Raw genomic sequence first — 17,876 nt, 5'->3', positions numbered from 1 at the left:
GAGTGTGGTGGTTTTACTCATGTGGGCAGCTGAGCTCCACCACAACTGCTCTCTCACTCCCCTTCCTCAAAAAAGCAGAAAATATGATGAAAAAGGGCTCAACGGTTGATAAAGGGACAATTGCTCAACAATTATCATCACAAACAAGACCGACTCAGTGTAGGGAGAATGGAGAAAATTATTGCCTATTACTAGCAAGCTAGAGAAACAAAGAAAACAAACTAAAGACATCTTCCCCCCAACCACTTTCTTCTACCTCCTGCCCCAAGGCAGCACAGGGGAACAGGGAATGGGGGACGCTTAGTCTCTGCCACTCCTTCATGGTCACTCTCTGCCCCTGCTCCATGTGGGGTCCCTCCCACAGGATGCCGTCCTTCCCAGACTGATCCTGCAGGGGCTGCCCACAGGCAGCAGCTCTTCAAGAACTTCACCCACATGGCTCCATACCATGGGGTCCATCCCCTAGAAGCAAACTGCTCCAGCACAGGTTCCCCACAGGTGGGCGGCAGCTCCCCCCAGAGCAAACTGCTCCTGCATGGGCTCCTCTCCACGGGCTGCAGCTGTGGCCCAGGGCCTGCTCCTGCTGGGGCTCTCCATGGGCTGCAGCCTCCTCCAGGCCACATCCACCTTCTCCACCGGGGGCTCCTTCATGGGCTGCAGCATGGAGATCTGCTCCATGTAGGACCCATGGGCTGCAGGGGGACAGCCTGTTCCACCAGGGGCCTCTCCACAGGCCTCAAGGGATCTTCTGCTCCATGCCTGGAGCACCTCCTGCCCTCCTGCTGCACTGACCTTGGGGACTGCAGGGCTGGATCTCACTACTCACTCTCTCAGCTGCTGTTGCATAGCATTTTTTTTTTTCCCTTTCTTAAATCTGCTCTCAGAGAGGTGCAAACAACCTCGTTTATTGGCTCAGCTCTGGGCAGCAGCAGGTAATTTTGGAGCCGACTGAAATTGGCCCTTATCTAACATTGGGCAGCTTCTGGATTCTTCTCACAGAAGCCTCCCCTGCAGCCCCTTGCTACCAAAACCTTGTCACGTAAATCCACTACAGTGGGGAAGCACAGACCAGCAAGGACTGGTGGAGATCCCTGCCGAGGACACCAGGAGACAGTTTGGTGATATGGAAGTGATGGCTGGAGTGTATGTTTCTGAGATAAAATGCACTAGCTGTGCTTTCAGGGAAAATGCTATTGCCAACCCAGAATAATGTGTTCTTCATTTAGTTAATGCACCCCATGAGCATGGAAATCATAACAGTCATCATTAATTTTTCAGCATTTTCTTTGCTGTTTCATTTGTGCTCTGCTGTTCTCCCTAAACATGTGTCCTGAATACTTGTTTTTGTTTCATCAGTTCCTTATATGTCCCCTCCTACCAACTTCATGGACAATTTTCTTTGTGGCTTTGCTTCTCTCTTTTACTTTAGCAACTTTTCATGGCAACTCAAATTCATCTTGGCCTAGGTTTTTGTCTTCTGTGCTGCACTGGAACCTGAAGCCAACTTATTCAATGTGGATAAACTTGTATTCCAAAATCTATGTGTAAACACTGAGATGTGTTCTGATTTTATAAAATACAATTTTCTGCAAGTCTGCATTGACTTGGATGGAACCTGATGAATTTATGTTTTTTGTTTGTTTGTTTGATTGATTGATTTTGGTTTTTAAATCATGGTAAAATGTGCTCAAATGAATGTTTAAACCTGTGTTTTGGAACAGTGTGAATATAATTCATAACATTGGCCTACTCTTATATTAACATAGCAATCTAATAAGTGAGAAGAAATGCTGTAGATTGTGTCTAAACATATATTGCCTTTACAAACTCACTGTTTTTTATAGCTACATCAATGGTTTTCTTTTATATTAGTAATATTACTTTGTTCCTTGCTCACAGGAATAAGTTTGTTTCAGAAGTTCAGTACTAAAATAACATTATTTCATTTTTTTTCTTATTTCCTGAAGACAGAGATAAAGTTGAATTCCTTCCTAAATGGAAAATGACAGTGCAGGTAACCTATCTATTGCTGCTAAAGATAACTTTAATCCTTCATTTAAAATGAATCCCAGAGTGACTCAGAAATTCAGTCAGCATCAAAGATATTATTGTTTTCTACAAATGCATCATGAAGTTGGGGAGTTAGAAAAGTTTCTTTAAAAGCCGGTGCTTGAAGAAGAAAAAGTGGCTATGAGCAAATTTAGACTTGAAATTAAGTTTTTAAGCAAATGTGTTGTGCAATGATATTCTAGAAGAAGATATTCTAGTATAAGAAACTAACTACTTTCAAGATTTCTTAGAAGTATACAGCAGCGTTACAAATAGCCTTTTTGTTTTTACTAACAGTTTTTCATTTGGTTTATGTGAATTATGATCAGCTTCAGTTACCAGACTCTCATCTTTAGAATAAAAAGTTATTTGTAAATGGAAACTTTGTCACTAGTAACTGAATTTGAAATAATTCCTACATTCAGTATGTTTACTGTGCAATGTTAGCATGCTGGGGACAATAAAAAATACAGGATTCACCTGCACAGTGATGTTTAATTGTTTGTATTTTCACCTTTATGTACCTTAGGGTCAATTTTTCCTCTTAGAAAACTAATTTCAAGGAAAAGTGGGTATTACTTCCTGTATATTGTACATATATATCCTTTTAACATAGGTGATCTTCTTTGTTCTTTCAAGGTATTTTAGGAGATTTCCAGTGCTCCCTAATGGTTTGGAATGTTGGTTTAGCATGGTATCTGAAAGAGGATGTATGACACAAGTTATGGTGTAGGCCATCACTGCTGCTATATGCATACATATTTAGAAGGTAATTAGAATAGGAAGTAGGTTTTCTGTAAAGTGAATTTTTTTCCAAACTCTGATAATCTCAGACCTTAGACTTAGTTAGGTCATTGCTTTACCCGATTTAAAATAGTGAAAGACATTATCCCACATAAGAGGAGATGTCCCTAATCAAGGCAGGGGCATATCTTCCATCATCTTCCTTTAGTTTTGACAAAATGCCAGGTCATATTTACAATTTCTTTTCAAAATGAATATTTTGAACATATTTGCTTAAGAAACATCATACCATGAAGATGTTCAAGCCTATGATGTTCAAACCTACCCATCAAAAGAAAAAAATGTGGATTTAACTGAATTGCTTGCAGCGGGCCTCTCATTCTCTTTCTCCATTAACTTTAGAAGGATTCCAAGATAAATACATTCCAAATAAGCAACTCTAGACATGTATCTAAGTTTAGGTAAGTTGAATCTAGGTGCAGCACTACTTAACATGTTTATCTACAGTACTGACCCCTTATATTCCACTAGTATGAGATGGCTTCATTTTATTGACTTGAAAAACAGTAAACACTATAAACTTCTCTTCTTGATGACTGATGTCTGGTTTTGGTCACTGACAAACCTGATATACTGGAAGAAAAAAAGATTTTAAAACTCAAAGAACAAAATACTTTCTCATATTTATGTTTTACCTATCTTGCTCGATAAAGAAAAATGATGACAGGTATATTTAGAACAAAGTTTTCAAGAAGAAAGTTCATGCAGTTCACAGGGAACATTTGACATTCATAACTACATGAGGTCACAGAGTCAAAGACTTACTGAGTACTAACAGAGCCAGAGAAGTATGTGATGCATGTAAGTAGAGAAAACTGACTAAAAGTCAAGCACTGGGGAGGAAAATGATTACTGCAAGGGTGAAAGAAAAAAATAAATAAGTAGCAAAACTTATATGTATGTTTTACCACAGAATTAAATACATTCATCAAGAGGCTTCTTTTCCTTTTCCCTTGAGACCAGTTATTTCACTACTGCAGGAAGCAAAGTACAAAAGTTTAGTCTAATTTATCTAGCAGAACAAAATACAAAATTAATACACAGACTTATAGAAGAATATTTTTTTTTTCTTTTCCCATAAAGCATAAAGTGGAAGCTCATTGACAGAAAACATCTGAAGAAGAAAAGAACATGAGTTATCAGCAGATTTAAGATTAAGATCTAGAACTGTATTAAGCAAAATATCTAAGCATGAGATATGGAAATATTAAAATAATTGTCCAAGAGGGCATGGAAGTGTGTCTTGAAGCAAAATGAATCCTTCAGGTAACACAGAGAAAAATTATGTGGCAAAGCAGTAGTACAAATGTGAAAAGAGACAGAAAATTCAATTTGATTGCCCACTTGTAAACATTTATTGCCATTTGAATGACTACGGGTACCAGGGTGTTTGGTGTCTGACACCAAGAGCTGATGGGAACCCATGTCCACCCAGGGAAGTGGCTGTGTCATGGATCAGACACCCTGGGATATTTTAGATGGTATCAAAGCATGAACAGCTGGCCAGAGGTATAAAGGACCTAGATTTGTGCAGCCTGGCAAAATGAAGTCTAAGAGAAGAGAGAGCTTTCTCTGCAAGTATGGGAGGATAAACCTGACAGCAGTCCTTAACAGCTGAACCTTATTTAGGATTGAGGAAATTGTCTCATCAGAGAGATGAGTCTGCCACTGCTAACAGGAACAGAGAAGAAGGTGGGTCAAACTGGGCAATCCCAGCTACTTCTAACAGGATGTCTGATCTGCTCTAGCAAAGATTGTCTAAAAGTGACAATGCTGCCTGTGATAAAGAGGCTGGGTTTGGTGACCCAGACTCTTCTAGTTCTGGCTTCTCGGGACCAGAAAGCTGTGCTGATTAGACCTGTCTGATGACAGATTTCAGCTGAGATATTTGAACTAATCCTTACGTCTGTGACTTGACCACAACTTCTGAGCTTCTTGAAAGAAAATATTTCATAGAATCATTAGAATCATTAGGGTTGGAAAAGACTTCCAAGATACCTGGTCCAACCATCACCCTCCCACCAATGTCACAGACTAAACCATGACCCTAAGCACCACATCGTTCCTTTCCTTGAACACTCCCAGGGAAGGTGACTCCACCACTTCCCTGAGCAACCTGTTCCAATGCCTGACTCAAAGAGCTCCTGGTAACCAACTTTAAGTTTGCTAAGGTTTTCATAGAACTCCTTGTTCTATTCAGCTTTTATTAGATTGTCTTGCCAAGCAAGAATTCCCATACTGAGAATAATGCTTGCAGCTCCGAGTTCGGCTAGTTTGTGTTTAGATGAACTTGTCCCCTTCTGGCTCTAGGTGCAGGAAACATACCACAAATGCTTCAAAATGAAGCTGTCTACTCCCTAATTCCAGGGATAGATCTGAATTATTGCTTTTTTAGCTAGATGAGTGGAATCATGGCCTAAATGAGTACAGAATTAATCCACTGTTAATTGGAAATCATGGCAAGACATATTTTCCACGTTGAAAGTTTCTACATCAATTATTTATTTCCTATCTCTATCCCTGTCAAATAGTTTTCCTATGAATACCATACTGGAATAATTATGTGTCTGCAAGAGGAGTCATTATTTAGGATAAAAAGCTTCACATAATATTTGAGAAAGCATCTGATAAGTGAGTGCCGGCTAGCTAGCTAGATTTGTTGTGAAGATTTTCCAGTGATCTGTTTTTAAAGGCTTTGTGTTGTAACATCGTGATGTACATTCTTACTATCTTCTGACCCAAGAAAGAAAATACAAACTTTCTGAAGGCTACTCAGAGTACTTTGACTGTTACCAAGCTAACATAATTACTGCTAGATAGGTTATCTATACAGCAGTATATTAAACATGCCTGTAAGAGTCAGGCAATCCACATGAAAACTTTCTGGTTTCAACACTTCCTGGGAATGAGAATTCTCTTATTGTTACTCTTTATATTTTTAACTCCTATTCTCATTTAGCAGGAGACTTTTAGTCCTCCATTTATGCAAATGCATAAATCACAATTTGGCCATGCAGACAATTTTCTGAAAAGAAATGTTCTTCTGGATTTAAGCAGCCTTATGTAATACCTCATCAAAGTATTCATTAAGGTATGTTCTGTGCTATACATTTAAAGGTTCTGAGTGACATGAAGCTGTCATTTTATGACTTCTGGTAAATAGAATTTGTCAGCTTTCTGGTTTTATATTCTATTCTTTGAAGCCCTTATTGCTACAGGGGCAAGAAGGGGTTAGTCATCATATATGATAGAAAGTATTAAGGAAAAAGATTATCATTATTTTTGTCAGGCTTTGGTCCAGACAGTAGTTTGGTTTTGGTGTTCATGTAGTTAACAACCCAAAATACAGATTTGAGTCATTTCAACCATTTTGTTATTGTCATTGTTGGGGCTTATTGCCAATGGGCAACCAACATTTTTAGTGTTGTATAACTATTTTTTTTTTTGTTATCCAATAAGATTGTAGAACATACTATCAAGTCTAATTGGTGTGCTGTGATCTCAGTTTGATTTTGATTTATCTTTATAATTCTTTTTGCTTGAGCTAGTGTGGTATTATTAGTAGCTGGGCTTAGGTGAAAAGCTTTCCTGATTTTATTTTTTAATAAAGTCTTTTAGTTAAATATACTAAAATGCACTGACTCGTGTGTCTCTGAACAAGAAGTGTAAGGGCAAAACCATTAAGGGTCTGAATGGAAACAGGCCAGTAAATTCCAAAGACTGACCAGCTTCCCCTAATTAGTCTTCATTTCTTACCAGCTTTTGTTTTGTTTTAGTTCAGTCTCTTTCAGAGCTCCCTGCAAAATACACATACCACTCTGAGGGCAGCAGCCAGTAAAGAAATGTTTATGTGAGCACATATATTTGTACACAGATCTCTTCACAGCTGGCTTGCTATCAGTCCTAAATACTAGAAAGTTTCTTAACTTTCTCGGGCTGGCTTAGCTTGTACATCTGAAAATGGACCCCCATTGGAGTGTTTTTATTAGCAAGTCTTTATTAAATGTATTTGGGCAGTCTGCCCACAACCTCCCTTTTCTGGTCAGACTGCATGCTGCTTGGAGCTTCTTCATATGAAGCATGGAAAGACATGTGGATCTGCATGTAAACACATTCTGAAGCACAGAAATGTCACTCCCACTTGTAGCATAACTCTTACAAGCAATGAAAAGAAAAGGGTCCTGCCCTATATTTCCCAAGCTGTTCTGCCTCCCCTTCCCTTCCCTCCCCAAGCCAACATTTACATCTACACCCTTGCTGCCCAACCATGGTGTGAATTCTCAGCAGAAATTGCATACTTGCTGCTTCTGCCATGCTTGGGAAGAGTTTAGAGAAACCCTCCACCCACCCTGTAAGCATAGGACAACCCCCTCCCCAAATCTCCTGAGAAATGTTGATGTACTGTAAGAATACTGCAGGATCACACCCACAGAGCATAAGGTCAGTGCTACTGTTGGGAATGCTGGAAGAAGACCTTCTGTGTAGCCAGATGACACTGGAGTACTTTATCTCGAAAATTATTTTGGAGAGCTCCTTGAGTTTGCCCAGGAGAATAATCCCAGCCAAGCAGACAGGGAGGTCAGCTCAACTGGATGGTGCAGCAATTCATTAAGATCATTATCTGTGTTACTGCTGTTTCTGTCCTTCCCCCCTCAAACTGTCTGCCTACTTCATGTAGCCTGGGCTTACATCATTCATGCTCCATCATTTCAAAGAATAGGTATGTGTCAGTCCATGGAAAGAATTCTTTCTCTCCTTTGTTCTGCTAGTATGCTTCAATATTCTCCTCTGAGCAAGAGCAAATAGTTCAGGCTTCAGGCTCATTCCCTCACTTTCCTGAGGGTATTTGCATACCGCTACTCATCATCAAGATCTAACCATGGGTGCCATTGGGTTTTTTAAAGGAATGCCTCTTTCTAGTCTGCATAAAACTGGAAAGATGAACTAATATATTATGTACTAGAGAGTTGCTATCATCTAATAATGTTTTGTGTGTTTGTTTGTTTGTTTAATTCGAAAAGCTGTATTTTCTCTGATAAGTTAAATGAAATTATGCTCAGTTTTAGCTGTATTTGAAGAATTGAGTTGAATACCTCTTTTTAACACTAATGCAGATTCACAATAGCAAGCGCCTGGCCCCAAATCATCCTACCCTGATATGATCCTTTGGTCTGTACATGGCATTTCTAATATCTCTCAGTAAGTATTTTTTTCCATAAGCCCCTGAATCTGATCTTTTGGTATTTCTCATTCTGATAAGAATCCTAATCTTAAATGTCACTGTTACATGAAGAACCTGTCATTTCCCACTGAGATCTGATGTGATGTCAGCCCTAGGAGATGAAAGTTCTCTCCTATTTGTGTAGACTAAGTGAACATACAGAGCATACTTAATCTGTAGAGGAAGCACTATACTTTAAAACCAAGATATTGCTATGAAATTGCATTCTGTCTCAAAATTGACACAAAATCATCTAAGCAAGTAATCCATGTCACTATGTTAAAGGTTTACCACATTCAATGTCAGTATTGCATTCTCTTGAGAATCAGTCTTTAAAGCTGCTAATGTAAGAAACTGGTAGAATTTCATCAGTTGTATATCCATTCTGTCTCAAGCTCTGGAATTTAAGAACAACTTCTTAGCTGATGTCCTGCTTTGCTGATTGTGAAGCCAGAATATACATAAGCAGAAAGCATGACAGCCTGCCTCCCGTCATCCACTGACGGCTGTGTACTACGTCATGTTCTTTGCTTTACTGCAACTTGGGTTTCAGTGTACTTTAAGCCAGAGAACAAACAAGAGATTTAGCTCTATTCAACATGAATCAACAGCCTTGTAAGGAATGTATACCACATTATGCTATTCAGTTTATCTCCTAATTACATGGCTATATGTTAAAGTCCAGATTGCTACTTCTGTTCTTGTTAGTTTTCAAGTCTGAAGCTGACTATAGAGCTAACTAACAATGACAAATGACTTTCAGGAGAGGACTCTGTATATTATATTCTCAGCTATAACAATTGTATAATAAACAGTGCTGGAAGACATATATGGACAGTGGAACTCCATTATCAGTCCCAAGAATGGTTTTGGCTCCAGCAAATTACATTGTCCCGTGCAATTTTCAGACACAGTTTGAAAGTTAGCATGGACCACAAATTATTCCCACTAAACAGTTTTTATTCAGCCGTCTTATTTTGGGACTGAGAGAGTTTAACAGTATGGGCACAGCTTATCCAGTTGACCTCAGTGTTAGAGATATGCTTAGTTTACCTGTCTAAACATGTGTCTATACACAAGTATTTGGACAGATTCTGGGTTCATAAAAGGCATTTCTTTTGTTTTTGTTCAAAAAACAGTCTGTCCTGGTGACTGAAAGTAAAGGAACTTCAAGTTTCTTTTGGACTGATGCTTATAAAAGCTGTAGTCTTGTTTTGAAAAATTCACTTTGAATATCATTTTTACTGTGTATCAGATAGGTTTCTGTGTCAGATTAAAGCTGGCCTGTCACAGATCTACTTTAGAAAGAAAATTTCATGCTCTCATGAATATATCAAATGTCAGAATCTCTCCTTTGTCATGAAAAGTGCATATAAAATAGTTTCAGGAAGTCACACATAAATCCATGAGTTATTCACTTGTCATAACTGTGCTGGTTTCCTGAGAAAGGTACCTCCACGGTTACTTCTGAAGTTTCACTTTTTTTTTTTTTTTTTTTTACCCGGTCTGAAAAACAAACCGATAAGCAAAGTGTGGTGTTTTAGTGTGGGCAGCTAACCACAACCACTCTCTCACTCCCCCTCCTTAGATGAGGAGGGGAAGAAGTAAAGCAAAGAACAACTCACGGGTTGAAATAAGGATAATTTAATTAAAGGGAAATAATAATAATAATAATTAAAGAAAGATTATTATGAACTAAACAATTGAACTAAAGGGGAAAAAAAAGGGGAAAGGGGAAAAGGGAGGGAAAAAAAAAAAAAGGAGGAAAACAAACAAAACAAATGAAGGCTATGTGGAAGTGCAGAGGAAAGAAATTACTCACTACTTCCCACAAATGAGCAATGCTTCACCACGTCCTTGAAGCAGGGCCTCAACGCACGTAGCCGGTGTTCGGGAGGAGGACCGATGTTTTCACAACGAGAGCCCACCCCTCCCCTCTTCTTCCTGTTTCCACCTTTTATTGCTGAGTGCGACATCATATGGTATGCAATATCCCTTTGGTTGGTTTAGGTCAGCTGCCCTGGTGATGTTTCTCTTCTCACTTTTTGCCCACCTCCTAGGAGGGTTAGAGAGAGTCCCGATGCTGTGCCAGCACTGCTCAGCAGTAGACACAACACTGGTGTGATACCACTGCTGTTCCAGCTACAAGTGCAGAACACAGCACTGTATGGGCTACTGCAGGGTGTCCTGGTTTCAGTTAGAACAGAATTAATTTTCTTCCTAGTAGCTGGTGGAATGCTGTGTTTTGGCTTAGGATGAGAAGAGTGCTGATAACACCCCGATGTTTTAATTGTTGCAGAGCAGTGCTTATACCAAGCCAAGGACATCTCAGCCTTTTGCTCTGTCCTGCCAACAGGCAGGCTGGGGGTGCAGTAAGAGCTGGGAGGGGACAGACCCAGGACAGGTGACCCAAACTAGCCAAAGGGGTATTCCATACCATCTGACGTCATGCTAAACAATATATAGGGGTGGCTAGCCAGGGGGAGGGGGCCGGACTGCTTGGGGTTAAGCTGGGCATCGGTCAGCGGGTGGTGAGCAATTGCATTGTGCATCACTTGTTTGTACATATTATTATTACTTTCCTATTATCACCATTGTAACATTATTGTTATTATTGTTATTATTATTTTGTTATTATTATTTTCCTGTCTTATTAAACTGTCTTTATCTCAACTCACGGGCTTCACTTTCCATTTCTCTCCCCCGTCCCAGAGAGGGAGGGGGGAGGGTGAGCGAACGGCTGCGTGGTATTTAGCTGCCAGCCGGGTTAAACCACGACACAGGGAAAGTTAACATTCCAGCCAGACCCAGTACACAAATTCAAAAGAGTACTTCTGATGACATCACAGTAGAAGCTATAAAGTGTCATAATGCTTTAGTAAGTCTAACTTAGAGATCAGTGCTGGAAGTAAAGAAGGTCAGTAACAGTGATAACTTGAGAAGTTGCACATGCAGGTACTGTGGAGCACACCTGTGTCAATCCAGCTTTCCATCTGAAGGAGATGTGTGACTGGGTGTCTCTTACTGTCTCTAAAAGGGTAATAATAATCAGGCACTGAGGCTAGCAGCAGGAGTGGTTTGTTATGGAAGCCCTTGATGCCTGCTAGTAGGTCACTTTGAAATCATGCTGTGTCCTCTAGTACACTGTGGGCTACAGTAGTGTTTTTGGGTAGGAACATTGGAATGCAAGTCAAGGTTACAGAATCATAGAATCATAAAATGGTTTGGGTTGGAAGAGAGCTTAAAGCCCACCCAGTTCCAACCCCCTGCCATGGTCAGGGACATCTCCCACCAGACCAGGTTGCCCAAAGCCCCATCCAACCTGGCCTTGAACACTTCCAGGGATGGGGCATCTACAGCTCCTCTGGGCAACCTATTCCAGGGCCTCACCACACTCTGAGTAAAGAAGGGTGGTGCAGGTTTTTCAGATTCCCCTAGGGGAAAAAAAAAAAAAAAAAAAAGTAGTGAGGATATGATTGTGCACTTAGGGAAAACTAAAGGTTGAATAAAATCCAAGGAATTCAGATTGCAATAATTTAGCTTTAACTTTGATTGGGAAACTTCTGAGTAGCTTTGGTTTACAGAATGTTTACATATACACTCAGAATATAGCAGCAGAAGGTAATTTCTGGTGATTTCTTTTAAAATCAGTAAAATTAGTATCAGCTATAATCAGTAAAATTATTATAATCTTTTCTTAAAAGTATTAGACTTCAAGAGTAGAAAAAATTAAGTTTGCAAACAAGACAGAACATTTACAGAATATTTTATTTTTCCCTGGAACAACAATATATGAAAAATTGTGTCAAATCATGTGAAATATTAGTTTGTAGCAGGTTTACATGAAACTGCTTCTGTAAATGAAAAAACCTTTTCTCATAAGACTGACTTCACATCAATTTTCCATTAAGTATTATGGCTTTCTCCTTTTATAAATTTCTCCTACTCAGATACTGATGATGTTTTCCTGGTTTCTGCAAAAGGCAGGGAGCACTATACAGTGTGTGGTATGTTAACGTGTATGTGCGTAGACACACTTTGATGTATACAGCTGCTGTGAGACAATGATAGCTGAATATCTCAGTTAATATCTTGTCTTCCAATATTATAGTTATTTTGCTTATTTTCCTATAACACTGGCTTTCTGAAAGAGGGGGGGACAATGGAAAAGCCAGTAACTCAGTAATTACCAGGCCCTCCTGATAAGAGATTTAAATAAGTTCTTCTTTCTTTAAAAAAGAAAGGGACTGTTCTGAGCCCTAAGCTACTACTTATTCCAGGTCTGTAAATATTTTTTTTTAATTTTTTTATTTTTTTCCCTGCTGGAAATAGCATCAAACCATTGAAAAACAAATTCTGTTGCTGCGACTACTACACACTATATATAATTACCAGTGTATATGAAAATCTAAGCTTTCTGAATTTCAATTTGCTCTCTGGCACTGGTTTGTTTCCTTACATCAATATCCAACTCAAATTAATTTCACTAATGCAAAGGTGTGTTAGAGTGCTTTTGTTTTTTGTTTGTTTTTTTTTGTTTTGTTTTGTTTTGTTTTAAGATAAAAGCACAAATGTAATTTAAAATTTTGCTTCCAAAATAAAGATTTTAAAACTATGTGGAAAAGGGTTTAAAAACTAATTTTCTTAGCCAACAGTTTAAAAATGAAATTAAGAATAACTGGGAGACTACAAACAAGTGAAAAAGGACTGATCAATACAATAAAATGGGTTTTATAGGTCACAAAGTGCAATACTGTAAGAGTGGTTATCATAAATCAAGCTGATGAGACACTTGAAAGGGAAATTATATTTAAATTATTTTTTAACCATGTTAACAAAGAAGGGTATGACTTTTTTGTTCTATTGTATCTGTCTAAAACAGGCCAGACAAATCACTCTTGGGAAGTGCTTTACTCTCAGCTTTAAACTCTGAGGGCAGGAATCAGTTGCCAAGGCAGAATATGGGTGTTTGGGGCCATCTGAAATGGCCAGGACTTCAACACAGGGCTGGCAGATGCAACATGAGACCTGCAGGAGACCTCTGCCCTTCTGTAGAAACAGCAGAATATGGCATGACATACTCTAGACAATGCCATGATGATAAATGTCAATATTTAAATAAATGAATTATGGTCCTAAAATTAATTGAGAATAATGTTCCATTGGAGGTTATGCACCATTCAAAAGTGTCTCATGCCACCAGAGAAGCCCTAAAGCATACTGCATGGCCTTGTGTCACTGGAAATTGCTTGACTCTAGGTGGTCTATAGTTAATCCATTATATTTCATCAGTTATAATTACCTAGCCTATAGCTAAACATTTTACAAATGTTGAGCTGCATTTTTTGGTAGATTTAGTACTTTATTTTTGAAAAATTCATTGAGATTCTTAAAGTATATCATAAGTATAGATTAGAGTATGTAGTACGTGGTATTAGAGTATACATGTATATTACGTGGTTAGACCAATGGGATGAAAGTAATTGAATACTTTTTATAATAATGAATATAAAATTAATCAATATCTGTGTTAATATTTGTTCTATCATTTCTACAAATAACATGAATAGCATAATCGAAAATACTGCTAAAGAAAAGAATAAAGATAAATTATTTGGCACTATTTGAAGCTGATTTGTTTTATCTAGTTGTGGGAAAGTTAGTTTCATTTTTTTAATGGTTTGTAATTCTATTTGGAGAAACATGCACTTTTAAAACAGATATATTTTCAGCTATGACACAATTACCTAGTAAAGATTATTTCAAAATAAATACCTTTTCATTAATGCTTTTTTAATGCAATGATATATATAGATATATATATTTTAAATCCCTAGCATGAATCTTAATCTTAAAATGTTCCACAGCTGGGTTTTCAGCTAGACATCAGAATTTCAAATTATTCTGTGCATGTTTTATAAATAAGGAGAATAGGTATTGAGGTATTTGCAAAACACAAAATACAATATAATCTCTTCATCTGAAGGGTCTTAAAGAGTGAGCATCATACTTGCACAGTTATTAAGTTTTAGCTCTTTTACTGAAAGTGCCATAACTCCCTTATCTGGATTAAAAGATCATGGATTAGTAGAGAAGATTACTGATCAAAATACTATTAATTTTTAAAGCAGTTGTAATTTTCTGTGCTATCAGTTGCGTTAGAGGTGTCATGGTGTCATCCAATTTCTTGCAAAGTTAGTTGTAAGAACTTGTTTTGAAAGGAAGGAAGGAAGGAAGGAAGGAAGGAAGGAAGGAAGGAAGGAAGGAAGGAAGGAAGGAAGGAAGGAAGGAAGGAAGGAAGGTAGGTCTGATGCTATTTCCAGCAGGGAAAAAAAAAAAGTATATCTATCTATCTATCTATCTATCTATCTATCTATCTATCTATCTATCTATCTATCTAATCTATCTATCTATCTATCTATCTATATATTTACAGACCTGGAATAAGTAGTAGCTTAGGGCTCAGAACAGTCCCTTTCTTTTTTTTTTTTTCAGGGTAAGTCTCCTCTGAAGTAATTTTACTCTATTAAGTATCAGGTGTGTGGACTGCAGAAACTGTAGCTCCACTCTTGCTAAATTTTGGACCTTATGTTTCATATTTTCTTTTGTCCCCCTGTCACTGGTCTGGTGTACTGGACCTCTTGTTTCTTAAAAATCTTGATACTGCAGAGGAACTCAAGGCAAATAGAGACATTCGTCATCTCAGCTTGCTACTCCCAGCTCTTACAGCTTTCATGGTATGCCCTTGTAGATGTTATACATAACTTTGCAGGTGACAGCATAGTATATTTGTCGCACAAAACTATCTGTAGATAAAACCAAAATAAATATTTTACTTCTCTAAACACCTGTGAGCTATTACCTTTATAGTATATATGATCTATATATGATCTTCCAGCACTGTACTGCATCATCTGTTAATCTTTACTTTCTAATTGCATATAAGGATGATTATTTTCAGGAAGTGTTGGGTTTGAAAGAAAGACTAGCAGAAGAGAGTTATTTAGGAGAAGGACAATGTCTGTTAGAGGTGTCTCTTCTGTAAGAGAGAAACTAAGCTTAAATCTAATTTTTCCCATTTGATAATCATGAAGAAGTAAACACAAGAGATTCCAGCAAGTGTTTTCCTTAGGGCTTACCATGAAGCAATATAAGAGCTTCTTCAGTCTTTTAAAAACAAGCAAGCAAACAAACAAAATTATACTAATGCAATCATAATAGATCCCGTCTGTAAATTACAGTACTTCTACCATAAACATCTCTGTGATTCCCAATTTCAATGATCCAGATTAGTTTCAGGTTAAACTACCAATAAATGAGTAGGCATCTATGCATCTATTCTTTCCTGTTCTTTCAAGAGGCAGGAACTTACAGCAATGGTGTCCAAATTGCAGTCACTCGTTTTTCTCCAGGAGTCTTGAGGAACTCTGTAGATATTAAGAAACTGAACAATATTTGTTCAATCCTACACTCAGCAAAAATCAGGGAGTTATTCAGCTGACCAAGTGTCGGTGTCTATTTTAGCATAGTATCAATAGACTTCTAGGCTGCACTTAATTTATTGAGTAGGACAACATTTAATTATCCTCTCTCAAGCATCAGAGAGACTCTCATAAACCATAGCATTAACCAAAACTTCTCTGTGGAGCTGACAACTAGGAATGAGACCCCATGTGAGACCTAAGTCATCATGATGTGGCACCTGGAGCTAGGCAGGATGCCCTTCAGCATCCAGCACCTGTTTATGGGCAGTTTATGGGCAGTGGAATGGAGCCCTAAATCTCCATAGCTGTAATGAGAATGTAGCACCTTATCTTTTAAGTAGATATCCACACGTAAACATCTACATTTAGGTTTGTTAAATTGGAAGTGATAGTGATTTTGTACATCCTTTTTTTTCTTCTTGAACCTAAAAAGTAAGAGTGAAAGACAAACTGTTAAATACAATGCATTAAAAATAAGAATATGCTATATCTGTTCCAGGGACGTAAAAATGTACAATGGATATGTGTTCTACATACAGTGAGTTTACCAGAACATAATCAACTGTCTGTACAACTTCTAGTAGTCCATGGTGCAGACAGATATCACCTCAAGGCAGAATTCAGAAATATTTTGGATGCAAAGTAGTGCAATCACTTAGTTGCTGTACGTGGATTTGGAGGGAAATTCTTTCTAACGTATCTCCTTTGCTGCTGCATACCTGCCTCAAGTGCTGTTGATCTGTTCCAGAAAATGAAGAAAACAACTTGGTAACAGCCTTTGCACTTACTTCTCATTGAACTGCATATGGAGACTGGAGCAGATGAATCACTGTTTCTCACAATGGCTACTGAAAATTTTTGATGAACTGAAACCTCACATAGTAAAAATAAACTCTGCATTTCCAAAATTAGATTCTGACAGAAATTTGTATGATTTTTAATGACAGAAGGAAATGGAGGAAGAGTCCTTGTGTTTACCAAACTTGCATTGTCAACTGAGAACAAGATAAGAATCTATAGTTTTAGTTGATTAACAAACTAGGTGGGCCTTTGCAAGCCTCCTGAAGTTCAACAAGGTCAAGTGCAAGGTCCTGCACCTGGGCTAGAGCAATCCCAAGGCCTTTCAGTACCTAACGGGTGCTTACATGAAAGCCAGGGAGGGACTCTTTGTCAGGGGGTGTACTGATAGGATAAGGAGGATTGTCTTTAAACTAAAAGAGGGCAGGTTTATATTAGACATTAGAAAGAAATTCTTTACTATGAGAGTGGTGAGGCCCTGGAACAGGTTGCCCAGCAAAGCTGTGGGTGCCCCATCCTTGGAAGTGTTCAAGGCCGGATTGGATGGGGCTTTGTTCTAGTGGGAAGTGTCCCTGCCCATGGCAGGGAGGTTGGAACAAAACCATTCTATGGTTATATGAAACTGCTCAGCCATTACTGGAACAGCATTTTTGTGTGTGTGTGTCTGCTCTGTTCTTTTAAGTCAATCATTTTCTCTCTCTTTTTTTTTTTTTTTTTTTTTTTAAGGTAGTAGGTACAGTCAGGATAAATTGTTCCTGTTAGAAGGAACTATTTTTGCAAAGTTCTTGCACAAAATGTACAGACTAAAAGAGGCATTAAATGCTTTATCATCTGTAAGACGTTAGAGTTGCTTTATAGTTGTAGCATCTCAGTATTCATTCTAGTTTAGATTTTAATAGCTCAGAATCAAAGCCATGATCTTTATCTAACCAGTCTTTGTGACTTTATCTTATATGGCTTTTGTTTTTCCTTTCATGCTCTGAATTCTAATTAATATGTTAGCAAGTACTGGCTGGAAAAGTATTTTGTATGACTGTTTTTCTTTATAGCATATGAGACTGAATCAAAATCTTAGTAGGAAAGCACTCCATTGAACTGTGGAATCTGGGTCTAACTATCTCAGATAAGTCAGGAGAAACTAATTTAAGTTTAAAGGGTATTTCAGGAGCAGTCAGAAAAACTGAAGTCTAAACCTATTCCAACTCTAACTTATTTTTTCTTCCCAAGCTAAAGATTCAGACAAAATGGTCTGTATTCAGTGGTCCACACACAACCACCAGTAACACCTGGGTTGCATGGGATATCAAAGACATGTGTATGCAAGTTCTAAATGTGAAAGACCCGTGTCATAATGGAGTGCTGGTGGGGTACCTAATATATCTCAAAGAGGACTAGGTACCTTTAGAAGGGCAGATGAAACAGCCTCTAAGTGACATAACTGTTACCACAATCAGGCTCAAAAAGTATAAATGCCCTGTAGTAGTGGGCAGCAGTAACTGTGTATGAGTGTACTCTCAAGC

The sequence above is a fragment of the Netta rufina genome, assembly GCF_964035555.1.
Source record: "Netta rufina genome assembly, chromosome: 1".
Classification (NCBI taxonomy): domain Eukaryota; kingdom Metazoa; phylum Chordata; class Aves; order Anseriformes; family Anatidae; genus Netta; species Netta rufina.
The sequence above is the reverse complement of the archived record's forward strand: the minus strand, read 5'-3'. Positions refer to the sequence as shown.